Raw genomic sequence first — 23,109 nt, forward strand, 5'->3', positions numbered from 1 at the left:
ATAGGTGTCCCCCATTTTCTCCCTTTTTTGCTCCCTCTACCCACCCCCTCCCCCCGCCTCCCCCCTCACCTTTACCACACTATTGTCTGTACCGATGGGCTATGCAAACACGTATATAAATTCTTCAGTTTACCTCTTCCTGTCCCGCTCCCCTCCCCTCAGAGATATATCAGTCAGTTCCATGCCTCCATGACTCTGGACTTATTTTGTTGGTCAGTTTATTTTGTTCATTAGATTCCACAAATAAGTGAGGTCATACGATATTTGTCTTTCTGTGTCTGGCTTATTTCACTTAGCACCATAATCTCCAGGTCCATCCATGGTATCTCAAAGGGTAAATGATCCTTCTTTTTTAGAGCTGCATAGTATTCCATTGTATACTCGTACCATAGCTTTTTTTTTCAATTTAACCATTCATCTATTGGGCACTTGGGCTGTTTTCAGATCTTAGCTATGTAAATAACACTGCTATGAACATAGGCGTGCATATATTCTTTCTGATTGGTGTTTTACGGTTCTTAGGATATATTCCCAGAAGTGGGATTGCTGGGTCAAACAGCAGTTCCATTTTTAATTTTTTTGAAGAAACTCCATGTTGTTTTCCCTGAGTTTATATCTTAAGAAGTTAGGTCCTGGCCAGTTTTGCTCAGTGGATAGAGCGTCGGCCTGTGGAATGAAGGGTCCCAGGTTCAATTCTGGTCAAGGGCACTTGCCTGGGTTGCGGGCTCCATCCCCAGTGGGGGCTTGCGGGAGGCAGCAGATCAATGATTCTTTCTCATCTTTGATGTTTCTGACTCTCTCTCCCTCTCCCTTCTTCTCTGAAATCAATATATATATATATACACACACACTGAGTGGCCAGATTATTATGACCGACCAGATTATTATGACCACTCTTCACTTCATCGACACTTCCAAAAATACTGAATATTGGAAACTTCCTAAGCAAATACTCTCAAGGTTTTATTATTATTACTATTTGCATAACTAATTCACTTCATTGTACTGATGGGGTGATCATAATAATCTGGCCACTCAATATATATAGTAAATTACACTTAAAGTAAACTGAGGGAAGGAAATAATAAATATAAAAGTTGAAATCAATGAAATATAAAATGTATAAACAATCAAAATATCAATGAAACAAACACTAAAAAACAAAGATCAATAAAACCTTACAAGGCAAAAGGGATTTGCAGATATGATCAAGGACAGTGAGATGGGGAGGTTATCTTGAATTATTCAGGAAGGACCAATCTAATCACATGGGCCTTTAAAATCGGAGAAACTTTCCTGGCTGAACCAGAGAGATAAAACCAAAGAAGAAAAGGAAATTTGGCCCTGGCTGGTGTTTCTCAGTGGTTAGAGTATCAGCCCATGCACGGAATGGTCTCAGGTTTGATTCCCAGTCCAAGTCACATGGATTCGCTCCCCACCCCCAGTCTGGGTATATGAGGGAGGCAACTAATCGATGTGTCTCTCTCCCATCGATACTTCTCTCTCTCCCCCTTCCACTCTCTCTGAAAAGCAGTGGAAAAAATATTCTCATGTGAGGATTAACAAAAACAAAAACAGGAAATTTGAAGCATAAGAGGTACTTTAATGGCCACTGATGGCTTTGAAGATGAGGAAACGAGGCAGAATAATAAGAAGTCAGGAAAATTCCCTGGCAAGTGGAATGGGGAAACTGAGACAGAAGGCTAATACAAATTGGTTATTGATTAGAAGGAGTTATAAGGGAGACTTCTGGTAGGCTGAAAATATGGCTGGAAATATCTTGATCTAGATGGTGTTACATGTGCATGTATGCAAAAATACATTAAGTCATACACTTAATATTAACACCCTTTGCTGTGTTTATATTATACATCAATAAAATGTAAAGAAAATAGAAACATAGATTCAACCATGGAAATACAACTTCACTTTACCGTATTGCTATCTTCAGATTGAAGTGGCTATAGAATAAAATCATCACTTGGATGCTTTTCCCCCTCCTGGCAGTACAAGCTCACGGTAACCTGCAAACCAGATCAGGATGCAAAGTTGATCACCCAGCACTCCTCCATTATACAGAGGAAATAAACTGAGGCCGGAAGAGGTGCGGGCTGGAGTTCCACAATGAGTTAGTGGCAGAGCCAGCCTAGGACTCAGATCTCAGACACACCCCATTCTACTCCCGGGCAACTGTTTGCAAGAAAGGGCTGGGTATGGTGGGTACAGTGGGTACAGAGGAGGAAGGGGTCAGGTCTCAGGCCAGCAGGCAGGCTTGCAGTCAGGGCGGCTGGAACTCCAACAATCGGTGGCAGTGTCGCTGGTTTTCAGTAAGTTGGAACCTCCATTTGCGTCTCAGAGAGAAATAAAGAGAAGAGCCTGCGGCTTCAAGGTGACACCCAAGGAACCCCAAGGGCCAAAAAGCGCCAAGGGGGCCTATGGGCCGGGATGGAAAGTGAAACTTGCAAGCTCTTCCTTTGACCTTGGCCAAGGTCGGTCCCTCTGGACTCACCTCTGTTCATTCAGGGGGGGATGATCCCAGTTAAGGCCCAGGGAACAGAAGAAAGGAACAGGTTGAAGGGCGGTCCTCAGCCGGGTGCTGTCCCCCAGGCAGGACGAGCCCCAGACAGGCGGGGCGCCCCGGCGTGGGGGGGGGGGGGGCGGGCGGGGCGCCCCGGCGTGGGGGAGGGGGGGGCGGGCTGGAAGTCTCGCCCCGTAGCAGCATCAAACAGGAGACCGGCTACATCAGGGCGAGGAACCTGATTGGGGGGGCGGGGGGCGGGGGAGCACAGAGACGGAGGAGGGTCCCGGGCTCTCCTCCTCCTGGCTCTGCGTTCTCTGTGGGGATCGGTGGCCTCCAGGGTGTGTGTGTGTGTGTCTGTGCGCTCCCTCCCCTTCCCAGACTCCACCCGCCTCGACCCTCACATTTCCAACTCCCAAGGACAACTTGTCGTGGCTTCCGAAGGGGGGCTTCTTCCTGCCCCCCAGACTCTGCTGTCCTTTTGTCTGTTTCTGCATTTGACGGTTTCTGAGATTGGCTTCTCTCTTGTCTGTTCTCTCTCTCTCTCTCTCTCTCTCTCTCTCTCTCTCTCTCTCTCACACACACACACACACACACACACACACACACACACGCAGACACACCCTCTCTCTGCCGGCCATCTCGGCGCCTTTCCTCCGAGGCTCTAGCCTTTCACAGGCGCGCAGGGCCCATTCCTGGAATCTTGACGCAGCGATCGGACGGCGCCCCGGGGAGGGGCAGGTGAGATTCGCCGGAGCCCCGCCCGGGACGGGACGCGGGGAAGGTGGCGCCAGCGCCAATCCGCCGCCGCCGGGGGCCCTGTCCTCGCCCCCGCCCCCCCCCCCCCCGCCCCTCCTGTTCTCCGGCGCCAGGGGGACCGGGACGCAGGAGTCCCTTTGCGCCCCCAGCGCCTGGCTGCGCCGCTGCCCTGACCCAGACGCCGCCGTGCGCCCAGAGGCCTCCAGGGGCTGGGGCTGGAGCCGCCCAGCCCCCCGGCTCCCCAGCGCCGGCCACTTTGGTCCCTGGACTGTGTCGCGCCTAAAGGCCCGCGTTCCCGCAGCCTGTGAAGACCCGCGGAAGACCTGGCGGTTGGGAAGGTAGGTGAGGCACCCCGCGCCCTTTCTCTCGCTGCTGGGGACCCCGGCCATGCAGATCAGAGCGCCGGCGTGGAACACCCCCGCCCGGACTGGGCACCCCGGCCGCGCATTGAGGACTGATGGCCGCGGCGGGCGGGCCTGAGCGATAGGGACCACCGGTTAACCTTGAGCTCCGACCCATCCCACCTCCCCGAGGGGCCTGGGGCGCCCGTGCAAAGCCACGGCCTCCCGCTCTCTCCCACCCCATCTCCTTCTCCAAGCCCGGGTGTGTGAGGGGGCAGAGGGCCGCCTCCCATCCCTCCCCCACGACTTGGGCTCCCCAGAACCGGGTGTCGAATGTGCAGCCTCAGCCCCGTCTCCACTCACAGCCCCGAATCCCAATGAACGTAGCGGGAGAGACCGGGATCGGCTTCCCTGAGCGGCCTCGTGGGTAGGGGTCGCTTAGAAAGGGTTGTTACTCTTCCTCTAAGGAAATTAGGAATTGGTCTGGAGCTCTGGGTCCGTACAGGAGCCCCGGATCCCCAAGTTGTGGAACCCCCCCCCCCCCTCTAGCAGCCCCTCCTGAAAGGGAGGGGGAAATGCTTGGGGAAGCCTCCTGCTGGCCACCACCTTCCACTGAGGGCGGACACCTAGGCCCCCTTGCCTTCCGGACTGTGCTGGGGCTCGGGGCCTCCTCCGTAAGAGCCGTATCTGAATCTGAAGGGATGCCAGGCACCGCCATCTTGCTTGAAACTCATACCCACAGAAATGGAGCGAGTGCTTTTTTGGTGAGAGGGCCTGTTGTTTGCAGGGGGAGGCAGGAGGCAGGGAAAAGTTCCCCATCTGTATGGACGGGGCCAATACCAAATCGGGTGGATTTTGCAAAGGCGTGCACGTGTAGAGAAGCAGGCAGGCTGGGCATTGTGGAGTCCCTTAGGAAGGAGTGGCCCTCGGGAGTCAGCGAGGAACCCCGGCTCAGGGCCGCTGTGCCTCTCAGAATAGTAAGCATCGGGTAAAGGTTGAGGATTTGTACAAACGCGTAAAGGATTCATGGAACGATGTGCGCCCGATCGTGCTCAATAATAAAGGTCGCAGGTGGGAATTTCATGTCTTCACCTATACGCCCTCGTGCCAAAGTACCACAGTGCACAGTATAGTTCCCATAGTCCACATGTCAAATGGGGGAACATACAGCATAGAGTTGTACTTTCTAGAATCAAGAGAAGCATAAAGATACGTAAGTGGAAGTTTGCGTGTCTCGCTGTGCTCCCCTGATCCTGGCAGGAAGAGAGGGCTTTTCCTGATATCATCTTCCTTCCAAATCCCCCTTTTCCTAGAGAGGCCTCCTCACTCCCACAGCCCAGGAGGGGGGAAGCCTTCTTCCACCCCCAACCACGGGGCCCTGAGCTTCCCAGGAGGCAAGTTGCCCGCCCCCTGCCAGGGCTTAGACCCACCACCCCAGCACACACACACACACACACACACACACACTCTGCACATACACATGCACATGCACATACACAGGCTCATTGCCCCAGAACAAATGCGAGAAAAGGCTTTCCTAGCCCCAGGCACGGCCCTGTGGGAGAGCTCAGAAGCCCCTAAGAAGAGCCCCTCACTCTTTCACACTGCAAATTGGACACCCAGTCCCCCACCTCTACCCCCAGCAGATGGCTGGCAGTTCTGCGTTGTCACCGCCTCAGAAAGCACTGATCCTATGACAGGAGCATCTGTTAGGCCGGGAACTTAGTCTCCAACCCACCCTGCCTCCGACTTCTCTTCCTGGCCTGATTCAAACCAACACCAGGCCGCAAGTGCTGCTGGATTAGAGGCTTTGATTATTTTGATCTATTGGAATTTTCTCCTCCCTCGTTGCACCCTTTCTCTTGGGTTTTGACTTCTGTTTCTCCTGAGCTTAGGAAATCCTACCTTTTCTGGGCTTGGAGGGGAGGGATAGAGAAAGGAAGGAAGAGTTGACCCACCCAGGAAGCACCCAGAACTGTGATTGGAAACATGAAGTCATCATAGTAGACCCTTCCCTCCAAGGCCAAGAAACCATTAAGTCCCACAACCACCCCCTAACCCCACGCTCCATGGTAGCATCTTCTCTGAGAGGATAAGAATGTGGAGCTTCTGCAGTTTTCAAAAATAGGGAGAGGAAACAATTCCCGAGGTTATTCAGGTGGCGGATGTGGAGGGAGTCTGCCGAGGGAGGCTGCCCTTTGCCCAGGAGGCCTGGGCTCTCAGAGAAATGAAATCCTCAGGTCTGAAGGCATTGGGGCAAGTCTTGCTTACTGAGCCCGAGCCTCAGTGCTTGGCCCTGCCCTGGGGAGCTGGGCTGTTCCCCAGGAGGAGGTGCGATCAGGGGACTGGAGGCCCAGGTCCCTCTCCTGCCTGGATGCCTCATGGGCCCCAGAACCTCTTCTAAGACAAAAAGCAGGAATGGCTGAAAGAAAAAACAATCCTGGCCAAAACCGGTTTGGCTCAGTGGATAGAGCGTTGGCCTGCGGACTGAAAGGTCCCAGGTTCGATTCCGGTCAAGGGCATGTACCTGGGTTGCGGGCACATCCCCAGTAGGAGATGTGCAGGAGGCAGCTGATAGATGTTTCTAACTCTCTATCTCTCTTCCTTCCTCTCTGTAAAAAATCAATAAAAAATATATTTAAAAAAAAACACCATAATCCTGAAAAACCCATGCGTAGACACCCAGAGCCCTGCTGCAAGCAGTGGGAAAAGTCTGTCCCCTTGACCCCAACTTGCCTGTGTGGATGGGCCGGCTTGAGGTTCAGATCTTGGCCTCTAGAGCACAGTCTAGGGAGCAAGATTGTAGGGTTTGGGGCTTCTTACCTCCTCTCCCCATGGCTCCCCTTGCTTGCTTCCCCTTCCAGAGCTCCTCAGAAGGTGACCAGGGCTTTCTGGAGAGCACGGATCCCACAGTTCCAGAGGGTTTAGACCCCATAGACAGCAGGCTAAGAACTTCTGTTTGGATTGGTCAGAGGAGTTCTTGTCTGGAAAGTGCTGAGGCCAAATCCGAATGCCCATGTGGATCTCCACTTTTTGCTCTTCAGCTGATGCCCGGTGCTTACCAGGTCCACCGCCTGGGAAAGCAGCCAGCGGAGGTGCTCCTACCCGCCCCCCAACTGTCTGTAAAGCAAAGGGCAAAAGACACCCAGACCGGAAAGGTGGTCACAAATCTCAGGCCTTTTCCTCGGGAAGATGCCTGAATGCACTCCCTCACGCGGCTCACTCTCCATCCTTCCCCATCCCGCTCCTCCGCCCCGCTTACAGGAATAACAAACAGCTTCTACCAGGAGGTGATCACCAAGGCCAAAGCGCCCCCAGCCCCATCCCATCGCCCCTCTTGGGGCGGCCTCCTTGCCCCCTCTGAGCCCTCCCTTTTGAAGTCTTCCTGGGCTAGTGTTCCAGGCTGAATCGGAGGCCAGGGTTTAGTTGAGAATAAACTGGGTATTAGCTAATTATGATGAGAAAAATAACCATGAACTCCAGAGCCTCCTCCGTCTGAGAAGTTTCTCCTTAAACTAGGGCGGAGGCCGGTGCCATGGCCCAGCCGTCAGGGACTGATCCGAATGCCCCAAACTCTGTTATAGGGAGAGAAGCCAATATCCAGAGACCCCATCCTGTAACACATTGAAAGAGGATCCAAATGTCTACCTAGTAAACTTCTTACCTTTCTCAGTCCGTTCCTTCTCGCCCCTGGGACTGGTCTCCGGGGCTGGGGGGCCGAGGGAAGGAGGGAACGAGGCTACTCCTGGGAGCGGAGACTCTCCGCTGGGCCGCTCCCGCCATGGCTGGGGGAGAGCCGAGTGACTGCCGTGGGTCCAGGGGGCCTGGGGATGGGGATGACTGGAGAAGTGGTGAGGGGGTTTGAGACCGCTGCGTCCTTCAGTCCCCAACTCCGCCCGCGTTTAGCAATGCACCCAGCGCCCCAAGTCCGGTCTAGGGTGCCCTAGCGCAGGGCCAGCGCGGCGGCCCCCCACGGCGCACCCCGAAGTGTTTGCCGAGGGTCAGCACCTTCGCCCCGCCGGCCGCAGAGTGAAGCTGCCTGTGCAAGGCGCTGGCCGGCGCTGCGGCTGTCCCCCGCGGCGGCAGGACAGGGAGGCCCTGGGCGGGGCGGCGGCTGAGTCGGAGCCTCAGAGTTGGGGGCACCTCGGGACGCCACGTCGCCAGCCCCATCTGCCTCCCGCTCGCTCGGCGCGTTAGGTAGGAAGGAGGGTTTGAAATCGAGCTGCAGTGTCCGGAGCGACACTCACGAGGCGAAGGGAGGTCGCAATGAACACAGGTGTCGCTTCCTACGCTGCCGTGCCACCGCCTGTCCTTGCCAGCGCTGCCGTCGAACGGAGGAAGGAATGGGCTGGGCTGGGCTGGGGGTTCCGCTGAGCCAGCGCCTTGCCCCAGCGGATCCTGGATCCCCGGCGGTGCGGGAGCCGCGGGGCTGGGCGGGCGCCCTTTCCCAGTGAGCAGCTCCTTCCCGCGGGTCGGCCCGGAGGAGAGTGGGTCCTGGTCTCTGGGCCTCGGCTCTCCCTCCAGGCCGCCGCCCGCGCCAGCACCACTGGCCCCATCTCCCGGCTCTGGATTTGCCTCCCAGGCGCGCCTTTCCTCCCCACAAGCCCGCCAGCCCCCCCGCGGAGGGGCAGCTCCATCTTCCCGTGCCCACGAATTAATCAGAGAGCCCCCGGGAGGCCGAGGAGTTGTAAACGGGAGGTTTAGAGCGAGGGGGCGCTGATGAGGCCAATAATCTCCCGGTAAATCCGCGAACCGGAGGCGCGCCAGGCCGCGGAGGCGGCACCTACGCGCCCTTCTCAGCACGCGGGTTTTGGCCACCCAGCGAGCTCCAGCTCCCGCCTCCTGTCGGGCTGTTTCACTTCGCTCCGTCGTTCCCCTTCTCTCTGGCCACCTTGAGGACCCCTTTCTCCGTGTCTGCTTCTGTCTGCCAGTCCAGATGTCTCTTGCGCCCTTTCCCGTGCCCAACCCAGACCAAGAGAACTTGCAGGTCAGGGCGAGGGGTCTTGGCTGGCGGCCTGGCTCCCGGATCTCACACGCAGCAGCACCGCAGGCTGGGCTGGAGCTGAGAGAGCTAGAGATCTGTGGGAAATATATGCCCATCCCCACCCCCAAGGGCGAGGACATTTGCAGGAAAAACGGACCCTGAAACTTTTGGTTCTCTTTGGGGTGGACCAGCTCAGGACAAGGCGGCAAGTGGCAGGAGTGATCCAGGCCGCAGTGGAAAAAAGCTTCGTATCACTTTTGTTAGAGACATAGAGGCTTGTACCCGCCTTCTCTGTGTGGACAAGGGGGACAAGGTAGGGGCTTGTCGCGTCCTGGAGTCCTCAGCACGGTGGATCCTGGGAAGGCCCGGTGACAGGATCCACCCAACTTTGTGATCCACACAATTGCTAGTCCTCTCTTTTCATTTATCTTGTGGGAGACCCAAGTCTATTTTACTGCCTCTCTCTGTATCACATTTGTGATATCTGTATGTGAATGATGAGTGAAAGGTTCTTAACATTTTTTTGGGGGGGTATCGCTCATTGATCATTTAAATCTGATGAAAGTTATTGATTCTTACCTCCCCAGAAAAAAATGCACTTAGGTAGTACCCACCAAATCCCACAATTTCAGAGGGTTTCAGACCCTTGGACCCCAGGTTAAGATCTCCTATTTGGATTGATCAAAGAAGCTGGTATCTGGAAAATGCAGAGACCAAATATGGTCCTTTAATGTAGATCTTCACCCCCCCCCCCAACCTTCTGTGGCTGATATCGTGGTGTTTGCCAGGTCAACCTTCAGCTTTAAAAGTACTCCTCTCCCCTGCACTACTAATGGGGTCTGGTTTCCCTGTGGGGTCCAGTCTTTCCTCCTTTCCCAGGACAAGGGGGCTCAAGCAAGTGGGGAAAGCTTTGCTGGGGAAAACGGATTTAGGGATGAGACCATCTGCTGGAGGGAAGTTGGGTTTGGGCAGCCTCCCACAGGGAGTAAAAAAAATACTGAAACTCCTAGGAAGGGAGGCCATCCGGAGACAACCCCCTAGATAATTTTGTCTGTGAGTCAAACAAGGGAGACCAGGCAGTAGAATGTTCTAATCTACCTGTTTAGTTTCCTCAGAGACTCTGGGCTTGGCCAAGGTTAGAGGCTGGGTGAAAGGGAAAAGATTTGTTCCTAAACATGTGTGTAACTTGTTTGTAGGAGCCAAGAAACAGGTGGCCCCTGACAAACCAGAGCGAAGGGGTAGCGGTCGAGTGGGAGTGGGAGGTTTAGGAACCCCCTAGTCTCCCCCAGCCGACTGTGTTTGGCTTCTGTAGATGTAGCTCTTCCTCCCCAGCCAGTAAATCTCCCAACCTTCTCCCCACGGTCCTGTGACCTGAAAAGTCAGGTTTTCTTGGGGTCGATGATATGAATAAACTTCCTTCTTTTAGGACTATATTCAGACCAATGAAGGGAACTGGAAATTACCTGGTTTATTGTATTCTCTCCCTACACACAGACATACACATTCCAAACCCAATCCCGCCTGGCTGGCCCTTAATTGCCTAGACATCTCAGGCAAATGTGACTTGGGACAGGAAAGACCCGCACCCCCCGTTTCTGCCTGCCCCTCTCTGAGCTGGCACAACCCCCACCTACCACCAGCCCAGTAGTTCTGGGCTGTAACAAGAAGCCAATGATTGGTTGACTAAGATTATTCAGAATCCTGCTTGGAAAAAAAGAAAAGAAAAGGAAAAAGGAAAAACAACAACAGGATTTTCTGCTTGGGACAACTTAAACTGAAAATTCTGGCTGTGAACGCCTGGCCTAAATGCTTTTAATCAGAGCAGAAGAAATATATGTCTATTTGTTCCCTACTTTCCTAATTAAAAAAAAGTTAATTGGTGTTCTCAGGAACGTCCCACTGAGGATCACAAGCCTCTAGAGCAGTGATGGCAAACCTATGACACGCGTGTCAGAGGTGACACGTGAACTCATTTTTTTGGTTGATTTTTCTTTGTTAAATGGCATTTAAATATATAAAATAAATATCAAAAATATAAGTATTTGTTTTACTATGGTTGCAAATATCACAAAATTTCTATAGGTGACACGGCACCAGAGTTAAGTTAGGGTTTTTCAAAATGCTGACACGCAGAGCTCAAAAGGTTCGCCATCACTGCTGTAGACAGTTCTTTGCCCCTCCTGCCACAAGGCCATCCCCACCATGGAGTTGGCCTCTTTCTGACAGTGGGAGGGGGTGCCCTCAGACCCCCTGGCTCCACCCTTGCACCAGGACTTTGGCCCTGAAAAGGCAATGCTGCCATGGCCAGAAGTTCTTGCCCAGCAGGGTCATCCCCCTCCCAGGGTTCCTGGACTCCTTTCCGGGAGCAGAGAACTCTCCCTGGCTGCAAGTCAGCACTCTGAGCACGGGTGGGGTGCAGCTCCAGCTGGAGCCTTGGAGCTTAGCCCACTGCTGGGCACACAGTAGGCACTCCACTCGGGAAATCTTGTTGAATGTGGAATGAAAGTTCCCACCAGGCAAAGGTCTTGTTTGGGGAGTCTCCAAGGCCTCCTGGCTGCTCAGGAAATGAGTGAGACCTCCACGTTTTAATTCCAGCTCCCTGGGGCCCCTGTTTCTTTTCTACTCATTCTCTAAGGCAGGATCTCGCTCCTCTGGCAAAAGGAAAAGGCTCATTGAGAATCTCCATGAGAATATGCTGCCACTCCCCAGACCTTTCCCCCACCAGATCCAGATATTTCAGGCTAAAGGGAGTTTGAACCTGAAATGAGCCAGATAATTGCCCCAATTCTCTGTTCCTCATTGAAGAGGGAGTTGCAGGCCAAGGGGTTCAAGTGGCCTCACTTTTATGGACATTGCTCTAAGTCAAAAGAATTCATTACACATATACAGCTGAGAGGCACACACTCCAATCTAGACTGGTTCTCTGGGAACAAAGCAGGCTTCTTCCTCTCCCCCTTTGCCTCCTCCTCCAACTCTTCCTCCCTCTCCTTTCCCCCCTCCTCCTCCTCTCCCTCCTCCTCCTCCCCCTCCTCCTCCTCTTCCTCCTTGTTATTAATAGTTACTATTTGCTCCCTGTTTACCTGGCATTGTGCTAAACCCTAGACCAGTGGTCGGCAAACTCATTAGTCAACAGAGCCAAATATCAACAGTTCAATGATTGAAATTTCTTTTGAGAGCCAAATTTTTTAAACTTAAACTATATAGGTAGGTACATTGTTATTAACTTAATTAGGGTACTCCTAAGGCTTAAGAAGAGCCACACTCAAGGGGCCAAAGAGCCACATATGGCTTGCGAACAACCACGGCCCTAGACACATTGTACATTAACTAATCCTTACAAGGATCCTAAGAGTTAAGATATCCAGATTTTGCAGATGCAGAAGCTAACTTATTTTTCCAGGCATGAAGCCTCTCTCTCTCTCTCTTATAATGTTGCTGTGATACTGGCAGATTTGAATGCTCAAGAGGTATAACATGGAATGGAATGGAAATAAAATTGACAAGGAAAAACTCTTAAAGTTTTTGAAAGATGGAAAGTTTTAATAGAATACAGCTAGTTTCTCCTGTGTTCAAGAGAACAAGGAAGTGATTCAATTAACTGGCTAATTCTGAGCCCCAAATGCTTTTCCTTGAAATGGGCGGATAATGAGGCTGACAGAATGTTCCCATTTGAATTTGCCTGATGTTGTTCCATGTTTCCCTCCAAACTTGTGAGGCATGCAGACACACACACACACACACACACATTCACCCTCACAGGAATGCTGACACACACAGACCTAGCTTTATCCTGCCTCCAGTCTTTTATGACTCAGCCCTGGGAATGAAAATAGGGTTTGAGCAGAATAACATGCCCAAGGCACCTGATGTGCACTCAACAATGAGGCACCCCACCCGGGGCAGCCCCTGCCAGGCTGGGAAAGACGCCTCTCCAAGGCCGCAGCCCTGGGCAGGCACTGCACCCTAGTCTACCAGGGCAGACACGTGCCCGTGCCCTTTGCTGGCCCTCTATCCCCTTCCTTCCCTTCTTTCTCTGCAGAGTATTCTCCTCCGGGACCACTGTCCTGAGAATAACTTCGGAGAAGCCTCTGGAAGAGGGCTGTGAAGTCCAAAAAGGCATCTCTGCCTTAGGGGGAGGGAGAGAGGGACCCCCGTTTTCCCTACCCCACTCTTCTCTCCTCAGACTCCGGATGTCTCTGAGCTCAGAGTCAGAGAGGCTGAATGCAGAACAAGCTTCTTTTTCCCCCACCCCACCCTATACCCCACAGTCTCCATTCCAGTCAAGTGAGTGACCCCACTGTCAGCCCTAAATGACCTTCTCTTTTTGGATTATGGGACAGTCAGGTATTCAACACCTTCTCTTAGTCACCAGAGCCTCATTCAAACCTCACAACAGCACAGTTAAAGGTCTTTTTCATCTGGGCCTTTGAGGGCCTAAGGCACTTGCCGGCAATCACACACACAGCCAGGGAGGTGATAGGCTGGCCATGTCCTGGAAGGGAGGGGGCCGCACTTGTCTTGGCTCCCGATCCTAGCTGAGCTGCTCCTATGTGGCTTCCAGTTCCCTTATATGCTCCCCCAAATCTCAGACCCAGAAACCCCTTTACTTCCAACACAGACAACCGACACAGGCTGCCTTTCTGGAAATGAGTCTTGCTTACAAAAAAGACATCGTTGCTCAGGTCCTCAGAGTTTGGGGGTAGGAACATTCCATTCGAGGAAAGGACACATCCTCCAGTTCTGCTTCACCACTTGTAACAGCTGCTCTGATCTTGGCCAACCACGTGGGGCCTCCGTGTTCCCTTTTGTAGGTTAGGGAAGGGGGTGTTGAAGATTCTGGCGCTGCCCTTGAGCTGGCTACTGTGGAGATCAAAGGAGGTTTGGTCTGTGGAAGGCTCCCGATGGGGGTAAGGGGTAAGGGGCGGATGGAGTCGATTCCTTTCCCAGCCTTCACCCGTTTAATGGTGTTTCTTTCGCTTGGCAGAGGTCGCCAAAGGCGACACACCAGCGTCCAGCTCCCGGCCAAGCCCAGTGAGTCTGCAGGAACCAGACCCTTCACCCTTCACCTGGCTTGGGACTCGGAGCTGCAGGAAGATCTTTCTAGTTCAGCGTAGACTCAACGCCAGGGCGCCGCCTAGAGGTCAGCCGCGGCCTCAGCGTCACCCGCCAACCACCATAGAGCTACTCCAGCCTCGGTCAGAAATTGGGGGGGGTGGGAGTGGGCGGGGAGAGGGGGAATTCAGCTCGTCGACTCTCCCGGATGCGGCTTCTGGCACCTCTGACTTCTCTGAGACACCCCCCCCCCCAGCCCCCACCAACGAACCCTAAGAAGGGATCAGAAAGGCCCAGAAATATTTATTCTTGTGACTCTCACGAGTGTCCATTTCCGTTTCTTTGAGGATCCTGTGTTTTGCCCTCTGTGTCTATATTGCCTCCTCTCACCATCCAAATTGTCCAGCCCCCTCCAATTATGCTAAACTCTGCTTTATCTTCACCGAGGGAGGGAGTAGGGAACCGTTACCCCGAAATCTGACAGCGTGGTTATCTACATTTTCAATTCTCTGAATAATTTGAAGATCGGCGTGCTTTGGGAAAAGCAGTCAGAAAACTTTTGAGGGTGAAAAAAGCAGCCGCATTGTCTCAGTGGCCTTTACTCGCTGAATGGCCGCAGCTCCACTAGTGAACGAACCAGACTGGAGGGTGCTTGTGGGCACGAGCGCCCCTGTCGGTGGCTGTCTGTGCTGACCATTTGAAAGTTGACTCCTTGGGAATGAGAAGGCTGGCGGACGCCTCTGGGAATGGGTTTGAGCTGTTGTTCCACGACATGCAGAGAGTTTCCTTTTTAAAACTGGGATCCATGGCCGGGGGTAGGGGAAAGCCACAGAGCCCCTGAAAAGTGTATGCAAAACTTATATGTCATTTGAAGGCCGTGGCCTCTTCAAATTGTCTAGAGTTTAAGAGTAAAATAGTTCAATCCCCTTTACTTGGCCCAGGGAGCCACTAACCTGCCCCCCCCCCCCCCCACACACACACTGCAGGCCCCTGGGGTGGGTCAGGGCCTGGGTAATAACAGTCTTGAATGGTGTGGAAACGGCTGGTCCCTCAGTTCTGCCCTCTGCCCGTCACTAACAGTCCCCAGAGGCCAATCCTGAGAGGAGGGGTGCCTGCCAGTGGCTGCCATCACAGTATTTTTAATAAAAATATAGCATGATAAAGTGCAAAGTGAGGGAGTTCGGGTAAATAATGAGGGGGGAGCTGCAGGGGCCTCCCCACGCATATCCTAGACCAGTGATGGCGAACCTTTTGAGCTCGGCGTGTCAGCATTTTGAAAAACCCTAACTTAACTCTGGTGCTGCGTCACATATAGAAATTTTCTGATCTTTGCAACCATAGTAAAACAAAAAATTATATTTTTGATATTTATTTTATATATTTAAATGCCATTTAACAAAGAAAAATCAACCAAAAAAATGAGTTCGCGTGTCATAGGTTCGCCATCACTGTCCTAGACTATGAGTGTTGGGATGGAAACAAGCTACTTCTTGTCCTCCAGCTGTTAATTGGCTCCCCTCTTCCTCCTTCTTGGTGCAAGGAAGGGGCCAGTGGTCCCCCTGACCCCTTGCAGCAGAGTGGGACTGCCTACATCAGAAGTAGCCTTTCAGAAAATTCAGGAACTGTAGACTGCAGCCTAGTATTTTTCTTCCCATTCCACTTTTTAACCATTGAGAAAGAAATCCCCACAGTTCTCAGTTCTTGGGCACCTGTTTTTTTGTGTGTGTGTGGGGTGGTGGTGGTGGTGGTGGTGGTGGTGGTGGTGGTGGTGGTGAGGAAGGTGCCCTCAGGGCACCAAATCCCCACCTGAGTCTGCAGCTGGGTCCCACTCTTGTACCCAAGCCTGACCTGAGCCTGAGCTCATCTTAGCTCCCCGGTGCCTCTTACACCTGACCCGTTGGCATTTCGCGGGTGAATAACTGTGAGATGTGCTCAAATTCCTTCGCTCTGCCACCCAGCAGCGCACCTAACCAGGCCCCTCAGCAGACCGAGTGAAGGAAACCACTAACTTCGCTCCCAGTTATCCGGGACCCACAGCGCATAGCGGTTTTTCCTAGTTTTGGGTTAGGATGGCCAATTAGCGATTCCAAATGCGGATTCCACAAAGTTTTATAAAAAACCACACCAGAGTAGAAAAGAGCGATGGCGCTCTGGAGAAGGCCCTGGACATGCAGGTGGCGGCGGCTGCTGTTTGATCTTGAGGCTTTTGAAGAGCCGGAGAGGAGACGGAGGAGACTGCGGAGGGAGCTCGGCACAGGCTGGTTTGGACACGACTCAGCGCTGGCCGTCACTCCACTTCCCCGAGACGAGACCCTCGGGTGGGTTTCCTCCAGCAGCCCCTGCCCACTCAGGCCCCGACCCCTCTCCTCTTCTCACAAGGACCTGGCAACACACGGGTGGGGCAGGGCCAAGGCCTGGCAGCTGGAGACAGAAAGAGAAAAACAAAAAACCCGCTTTCAGCGGACAGATGCAAAGAACGGCGGTCCAGGGCATGGTTGGCAGAGCCCGGGCTTTCGCCTAGAAGGGCCAGGCGCCTAACTGCGCTGGTGAAGATCCGGGGGTCCCATTCGGGCCGGGGAGCCAACGCAGTGACGTGCGCGCGGCCCGGGACTGTCGTGCGGGCGGTGCGTCCCGTCCGGGCCGCGGCCTCGGCCTGGTGGCCGCCGCTGGCCGGGACAGGGCAGCGCGGTGGCTCCTGCGCGCAGGGCGCGCCTGGCAAGGCCCAGGGACCAGCTGCCGCTCTCGATGCAAAGTCTGCTGCCGCGGGAAAAAGGGGGGAACCTAGGCGGGGGATTGTGCGGCTCGTAAATTTGTTCCCCCTGCCTTGTAACCCGCCCCCCGGCCGTCTGTCTTTTCAGGACGCGAGGGGATGTAAACCGTTTGAAGTTCATCAACACGGTGAAGTTTTATTGTATTTCCGGTCCCCAAGATTTATACCCGGGAGGGGGAGCGGGCGGCCAGGCAGACTTCTTCGCTCCCTGGGACTTCCCCGCCGGACAGACACGTGGCCGCTCGGACACTCACCTCCCGGGCGAGGGCGGGAGGGAGCCGGGCGGGACGGGACTCGAGCGCTCGCATCCGCCGCACCTTCCCACAGCCGCTCCGGTCCAGCGCCGCCGCCGCGGCCCAGGTAAGTCCGCCGCCGCCGCCGCGGGGCCAGGTCGGCTGCCAGCCGCGTGTGGAGAGTGTGCGGGAGGGAGCACCTGTGAGGACGCGGGTGTCTGGAGAGGCAGAGGTGGCGGTAGCGGGCATCGGTGGGGCCTGGAAGCCAAGGGCCCAGGCTGAAGGTCGGGAAGAAAGAAGCAAGTCTGTTCTCCGAGTTCGCAGCCTCCCTCCCGGTGTCATTTGTGAATTCGGAATAGATTGTCTTACCTGGGGCAGCTCCGCCTCTGCGGGCCCGGGTCCTGGGACCTTCTGGCAGCGAGACTTCCCAGCGGCTGTTCAGGTCAGCAGCGGGCCTTCCCTTCCAGTCCGTTCCGTTCCTCCGGCTGCTCCCAGTCTTCCTAACTTTCTCGCACTCTCGCCCACCGTCACTTCTCAGCACTCCTCTCCACTCTCCTGTCTGTGTCCCAGCCTGGAAACTGGGGTTTGGTGTCCGGCTTGAGGATTTGGCTTCTCAGGGCTACCCTGGACGACCCTGGAATATAGCCTCACCTTGGTAACAGTTTGAAGTTGAGAAGTCTTTTTATCTGCGGAGGCCTCCGGCTGCGTTCACGGGGGTGGATGAACCACGCAGGAATATCACCCATCCAGGAGGCCCTGTCCAGGTCTGGGTTTGGGCCCAGGGGCCCTCCGGCCAGGGCTCCTGCAAGACAGCAAAAGTGCCTGGGATCTGAGCGGCCAGGACGAGCGAGCTCCAGAGTGGTTTTGCCTGGAGTCCTGCCTCCAGTTCTTTGGATGTGTTGTTGAATGGCAACTGTGTTCTGTGAGGGAAGAGGTGGAGGAAAATGAATGAAGTTAGCCGGCCAGCCGGTTTGGCCCACAAAATGGCTGCAGGGCCCTGCCCCCCAGTGAGCCCTTGACCCCCCGGAACCTGAACTGGAACTGCTGAGTGAATTAGGTAGTTTCATGTTGTTGGGCCTGGATTTCTGAACACAACGACATTAAACCACCCGACTCACGGCAGTTACTGCTCCTCGCTTAGCTGGAGGAGTAGGGGTGTGGGAGGGAGGCAGAGTCAGGACTGTGCAAGACAGTGAAGCGGCCTGAGGTCCCTCAACCCGGAGCAGCCGGGGTGTTCCACAGAGAAGAGATCTCGGGAGTTCTAGAGTGTCTCCCCACGTCTGCATTTTTAAAATGTGTATTGGGAGGGAAAGGAGGAACGGGGAGCACTCCACTCTCCAAAGGGCATATTGCTGAGCTGTTCTGCAGAGCCCAAGGATGGTAGTTGGGGCTTTGAGCTTCCTTCCTTGGGGTCTGGGGCTCCCATCTGCCTTCAGATTTTCCAATAAAAGTTTCCCCAACTTGGCAAATCTAGCTTTCAAGAGACACAGGGAGTCACTGAGGTTTTTGTAACCCCTTGAGAGGCAGGGCTCCAGGCAGCTTTAGGTCCTTGAAGAGGGCTCAGGATCCTTTGCAATGTCAGCCTCTGGGCCTCCAGGATCCTTCCTAGAGCCCCCTAGTGGGACAGCGGTGGGTTAAAAAAAAAAAGTCGTTTCTCAATCCCACAGTTGGCTCCTGCCCTACGGAGAGGGCAAGGCTTCCCCATAGACCCTTGGTCTGGGCTGCAGGTTTACCTAGGTCTTGAGGGCCAACTCCTGGGACAGGGGTCTGACTTGTAGGCTAGTGGGGAGCTCAGTCTTGGGCAGATGGATAGCGTGACCGGTGATGGAGCAGGGGGTGGGGCAGGGGCAAAGCTGTGATACCCTCTTTGACCCCAGCCCTCTCCAGGCTCCTGGCTCTCTGCCCAGGGAAGGAATAACTAGAAGTGCTGGCGGAAGGCGTGGGACAGTCCAAAGCATAAGCTAACTTTTGTTCCCAAACTGCCCCCCTCCCCCTTGAGGCAGAGGAAATGTAGAAAGGGGCCCAACCGGATGGGGCTCTGGCGGCGCCAGGCTGACTTGGATGGCAAAGGAGGGGGTCTCTGAACAACAGGCCTCTGCTAGGGTGGAGGGGCCCTCAGAGGACCCACCCCCACCCAGAGGAAAGGCAGTCTTCAACCCGCCGTCCTGGTGAGCAAAGGCCCACTCTACTGCCCCCTGACACTTCCTTGTCCTCCGTCTGGGTGAAGAATGTCTGGAGTGTCCTGTTGCCTTACCTTGCTTCTCCCTGGGGCTCTCACAAACCTGCCCAGCCACTCGGAGCCTCACTGTCTTCCATCCCTGGCGTCCCTTGGCCACCCCCTCCCAGGAACAGTGCTGTAAAAAAGAAAAAAAGGGGGATGTTAGAGAGAAAGGAGGAAATAAAGTCTTTGGAAAGCAGAGAGTTTTACAACAGCCACAGGTTTTATGGAAGCAATTTCGTAATAACCTTCTACCTGCTCAGCTCCTTTCTGTCCCGCCTGCTGCCCACCCCGTTTGGCCTCCTGGATGCTCCCTCCCAAAGAGTCAGCCACCCCCCCCCCCCACCTTCCAGATCCCTGATGGCTGAGAGTTGGGAAGAGGAGAGTCCAGGGATCTGCCTGGGCCGCTGACCTCTCAGTCCTTCCTTTCACCTCTGGCGCTTGGGGAGGGAGGCTGAGCAGAAGATTTCGTTGCTTTACAGTGAAGATCCCCACTCGCAGGGTGTGGAAGCGCTGAGGTTTGAACTCATGTGTGCAGACTCCATGCGATTCATTTTGGAGGCGGTTTTGTGGAAAGGCTGCGGGTTCTGGGGTCCTCGTCTTCTCCCCCTGGAGCAAGTGTTTCCACACCTCCTTTCCCAGAGGGGCCTGGACTCCGATTCTGGGCCAGAAGAAAGATCTCAGGGTGTTTGGGGACAGAGACTTGGGGACTTTGCTGATTTCGTTGTGCCCAGCAGTGCTTTCGTGTGACCTCCACAGCTACTGAGAGCTTTCCCATTAGACTCAGCTCTCTCTTCTGGTCAGAGGCACATTTGTGTGGAACACGCTCATGCACAACTAATGGTGTCTTCATCTGGTGCCCATCACCACCATGAAATAAGGATCACACGACGCACGCTGCCCCCGCAGCTTTGGGAAAGATACGCAGTAAAGGATTTCATGGTCGGACAAAAAAGTCACAAAATTCCATGACCTCCCTGAACCAATCTGAGGCATTTCCTTCACCTTCCAGAGAAATATTTTAGAAGGAAGTTGTAAAAGAATCCAGCTTTAAGCCACATGCATTTGTTGGAGAATACGGACGGTATCTACTTGGCTTGACTATCAAGTCAACAGGCAGATTTTCAATGGCAGCTTCCGAACCCACTAATGTTTTATAGCTACAATTCAAGGACACAAATAGTCAAGTTTTTGCCCTTTTCATAGGGGTGTGATGGTTACAAAAACGTCCACAAAAGCTTTTGGATCATAGATCTTCTTATATGAGTAGAGCTGTAAATCTACATCACAGGAGTTATTCACACATCCACATATATACCACTAGATCTTACATACAAATGCTTAAGCAATCAGGTATTATGGTTGGGCAGATTTTACTTATTACATATTCTATATGCAGCATGGAGTACAGTATATTTGCACACTAGGTTCAATATTGATTTGAAATATACATACAGGATAGACACATCTATTCAAACACAGCATGCATAAATTTCAGCTTAGCTTATCAATTAAAAACAATCTTTCCCCTTTATTATTTTTGTTTTTACTTTCTTCTTCTTCTTTTCTTTTTTTGGTTTATTTCCCCGTTAGTTTAAAATTTTCTCTTACTGACAAGGACCCTGCTAAAAGCCACCCCTCAAGCTAGGCACTCACCAGCTGGTCCAGGCCAGGCTTGGCCTCTGCGTTCCCCACCTCGGCCTCATGCCTCTGCGCTCAGGGCCCCAGTGTGAGCAGGGCTGCAGCTTGTCCCTGCCTGCTCTTCCCCGAGCCACCAGACAGCAGCCCAGCTGTGTTCAGGCGCGCTCCTGTGCAGGGAATGGCAAGAGGCTTCGAGGGAAAGCAGGGTTTCCCTTCTTTCTCTTTAGGATTGGGGGTGGGGTGGGGTACAGTTTGCTCTCTCAGGACAAGGTGACCCTCACTCAAGGAACCCCTCTATTAGGCATCTTTAGAAACTGGACATCACTGGCTGAAATCCTGTTTGCCTCCCTCGGTCAGGGTAGGTAGCATTGTCTGCAAGAGAAAATAAGGGTTTTGGGGGGGTTTTCTTTGAGGGGGGGAAGGCCTTCTGAACACCCAAACCAGGGGCTCCCCCTCAGCCAACCCTTTGGTCATTTGTCTGAACTGGAGTTGAGTTTCAATTGGGAGCAACAGTGTTTTCTAGAAAGCCCGCCTGGGTGGGGCTCATTTCTTGGTTGCACCGGAGTCCCCACCTGGAGGGAGATGAGCTGAGGGGCCAGTTCATTCTTTTCCTTTCAGGGTCCCCTCTCTGAGGAGATGGAGACCTCAAAGCCTGTCATTTAGACATCGTTCCCATTCTCCAGCTTCTGTGTGAGCGCAGGCTGAGTTCTGGGGGCAGAAAAGAGGTCTGGGTCCCCTCGGTCAGCACCCAGGAACCACCCAGGGCAAGGGGCAGCTCCTCAGACAGACAGCAGCCCGCAGCCTAGACCCTGCCTGCTGGGACCCTCCACCCTGGTAGGGCACAGCCCATGAGCCCAAACGCTCTTCTTCCTCCAACTTCTTCCCTAAACTCAGTGGCCCTCTGGACTGCTCTCCTGCAAAGGGAGGCAGCAACACAGCCAGAGTGGGAAGGGCCGCCAGGAGGGCTGCAGGCGAGCTCAGCGCCTGCACAGCCTGAGTCTTAAGAACAACCCAGTGCTGTGACTTCCCCATAAATAAATAAAGTCTCTGCCCACAGTCCGAACCTCCTTCGGACCCTAATTTATATGCCACAGAAGCCATGTCCGCAGCCCGCCCTGCTTCAGAGCACGATTATTTACGGCAGGAGAGTCTTTTCCCTGAAGAGTATGTTTATTACAGGTAAAGCCAACAGCGGACTCCATGCAGCTGGCAAATTCAGAGCAGGTGCTGCGCCTTAACTGTGACTCATCCACTCGGCGCCCAGCTTCCGGCTGGCGAGTCCAGGTAGCTCTCTGGACTTTCCCAAGTGTCCGGCCGCTACTTAGGATTGGCATCGGGGTTTATTTTTTTTTTTGTCTCCGCCGCACTTGGGTCCCCTGGAGAAAGCAGATCTTCCTGCTGTTTGGTTTCGGATATGCCTGCCTGTCACCCTCGGAGAGCTGGGGTGGGAGAGGAGGGGAGGGGGCGGCTGGGTGCCCGCATTGATCTTTAAAAAATCATTTTGAAATCGCCATAATGTGAAGAAATATGGCGCTTTGCCCTCGTATTTCACATGTAATGACACGAGATGGCTTCATTTGGAGAGAAAAGCTGGCGGGAGGGTGTGTGTGTGTGTGTGTGTGTGTGTGTGTGTGTGTGTGTGTGTGTGCAGAGGTAATCTGCAGCTTGCTGCACAGCAGAAAGGGCCATGGCCAAAATGATAAAACCTCACATTAGCATCGCCCCGCTTGTGTTAAAATAATGGGGCTGGGGGCGGCCTATTTTATAAGGTCCCAGAGTTGGAGAATGCCGAGGAAATCAGCCCCAGCCTGCCCCTAAACCCAACCGGAGGAGAGGAGAAAGAGGAGGGGAGGGAAGAATCGGGTCTGTCCAGGCCACTGCACCCAGGGCAGAAGCAGGAAGGGCAAGCTCAGTGCCCAAAGAATTGATACCAACAAAACGGGGGATTTGGAAACTCCAGCAAGAGAAGGCGGAGGGTGGGCGGGAGACGGACCCACGGGCTCTCTGCCTATGCTGGTTGGTGTCCAACACTAGTGTCTGGAGATCTTTCTGGACGACAGTGACCGGTGAGAGGAGTGGGACAGGGGAGCCTTGAAAGGCTCCATCCTCACTGGGTGGAAGGGGAGATAGCTGGACCCCTTCCCACACCTCTGCTCGCTGACACCTTAGGGAAGTTGCCTTAATCCTTTGTCACATCCAGCTCCCCCATCTGGGCAATTTTAAGGGCCTGGCCTGTTATTCAGTGGAGGGAAGGAGAAATGGCTGTGTCCCCCCAACCCCATACTTCCCTCTGGCCAGGGCCAAAGAGAGGTCCCAGAAGTCTAGAGGAGCTTTGGCGAGTTGTATTAAACTCTTTCAGAGGCTCAACTTTCCAGGGCCTGATGAATCCCTTTCAACTCATGCAGGTTCTAAGTTCAGGACAGCTGAATTTTAGGACAGGAATTTTGGACACTCACCCCCTTATATTCCCCTCTCTCAGCTACTGAGGGTCAGGAGAAAGTCCCGGGGCAGTAACCTTCCTGGAATAGTCGCAGAGAGCCCCCTCCAAAGAGGATCACGTCTCAAAAATCCCCAACTTCTCTCCCCAACCATC

The 23,109-nt window shown here is 53.8% G+C and overlaps 2 long non-coding RNA genes across 3 annotated transcripts; one reads left to right on the forward strand and one right to left on the reverse strand.

The window, feature by feature from the left end:
* Window positions 1–3,376: 3,376 nt before the first annotated feature.
* On the forward strand, window positions 3,377–16,631 carry LOC132218877 (uncharacterized). Its single transcript, XR_009449303.1, has 3 exons — window positions 3,377–3,615; window positions 13,587–13,742; window positions 16,513–16,631. It is a non-coding gene; the product is annotated as an uncharacterized LOC132218877 (long non-coding RNA).
* A 167-nt stretch (window positions 16,632–16,798) lies between these two features.
* On the reverse strand, window positions 16,799–22,171 carry LOC132218878 (uncharacterized). Of its 2 annotated transcripts, XR_009449305.1 has the most exons (4): window positions 19,288–22,171; window positions 18,912–19,011; window positions 17,027–17,577; window positions 16,799–16,935 (listed from the first exon to the last, which is right to left on the reverse strand). It is a non-coding gene; the product is annotated as an uncharacterized LOC132218878 (long non-coding RNA). The 2 variants fall into 2 exon arrangements; XR_009449304.1 differs by having other exon boundaries at window positions 18,912–22,170.
* Window positions 22,172–23,109: the final 938 nt, after the last annotated feature.

This window comes from Myotis daubentonii, chromosome 16 (genome assembly GCF_963259705.1).
Source record: "Myotis daubentonii chromosome 16, mMyoDau2.1, whole genome shotgun sequence".
Lineage (NCBI taxonomy): Eukaryota > Metazoa > Chordata > Mammalia > Chiroptera > Vespertilionidae > Myotis > Myotis daubentonii.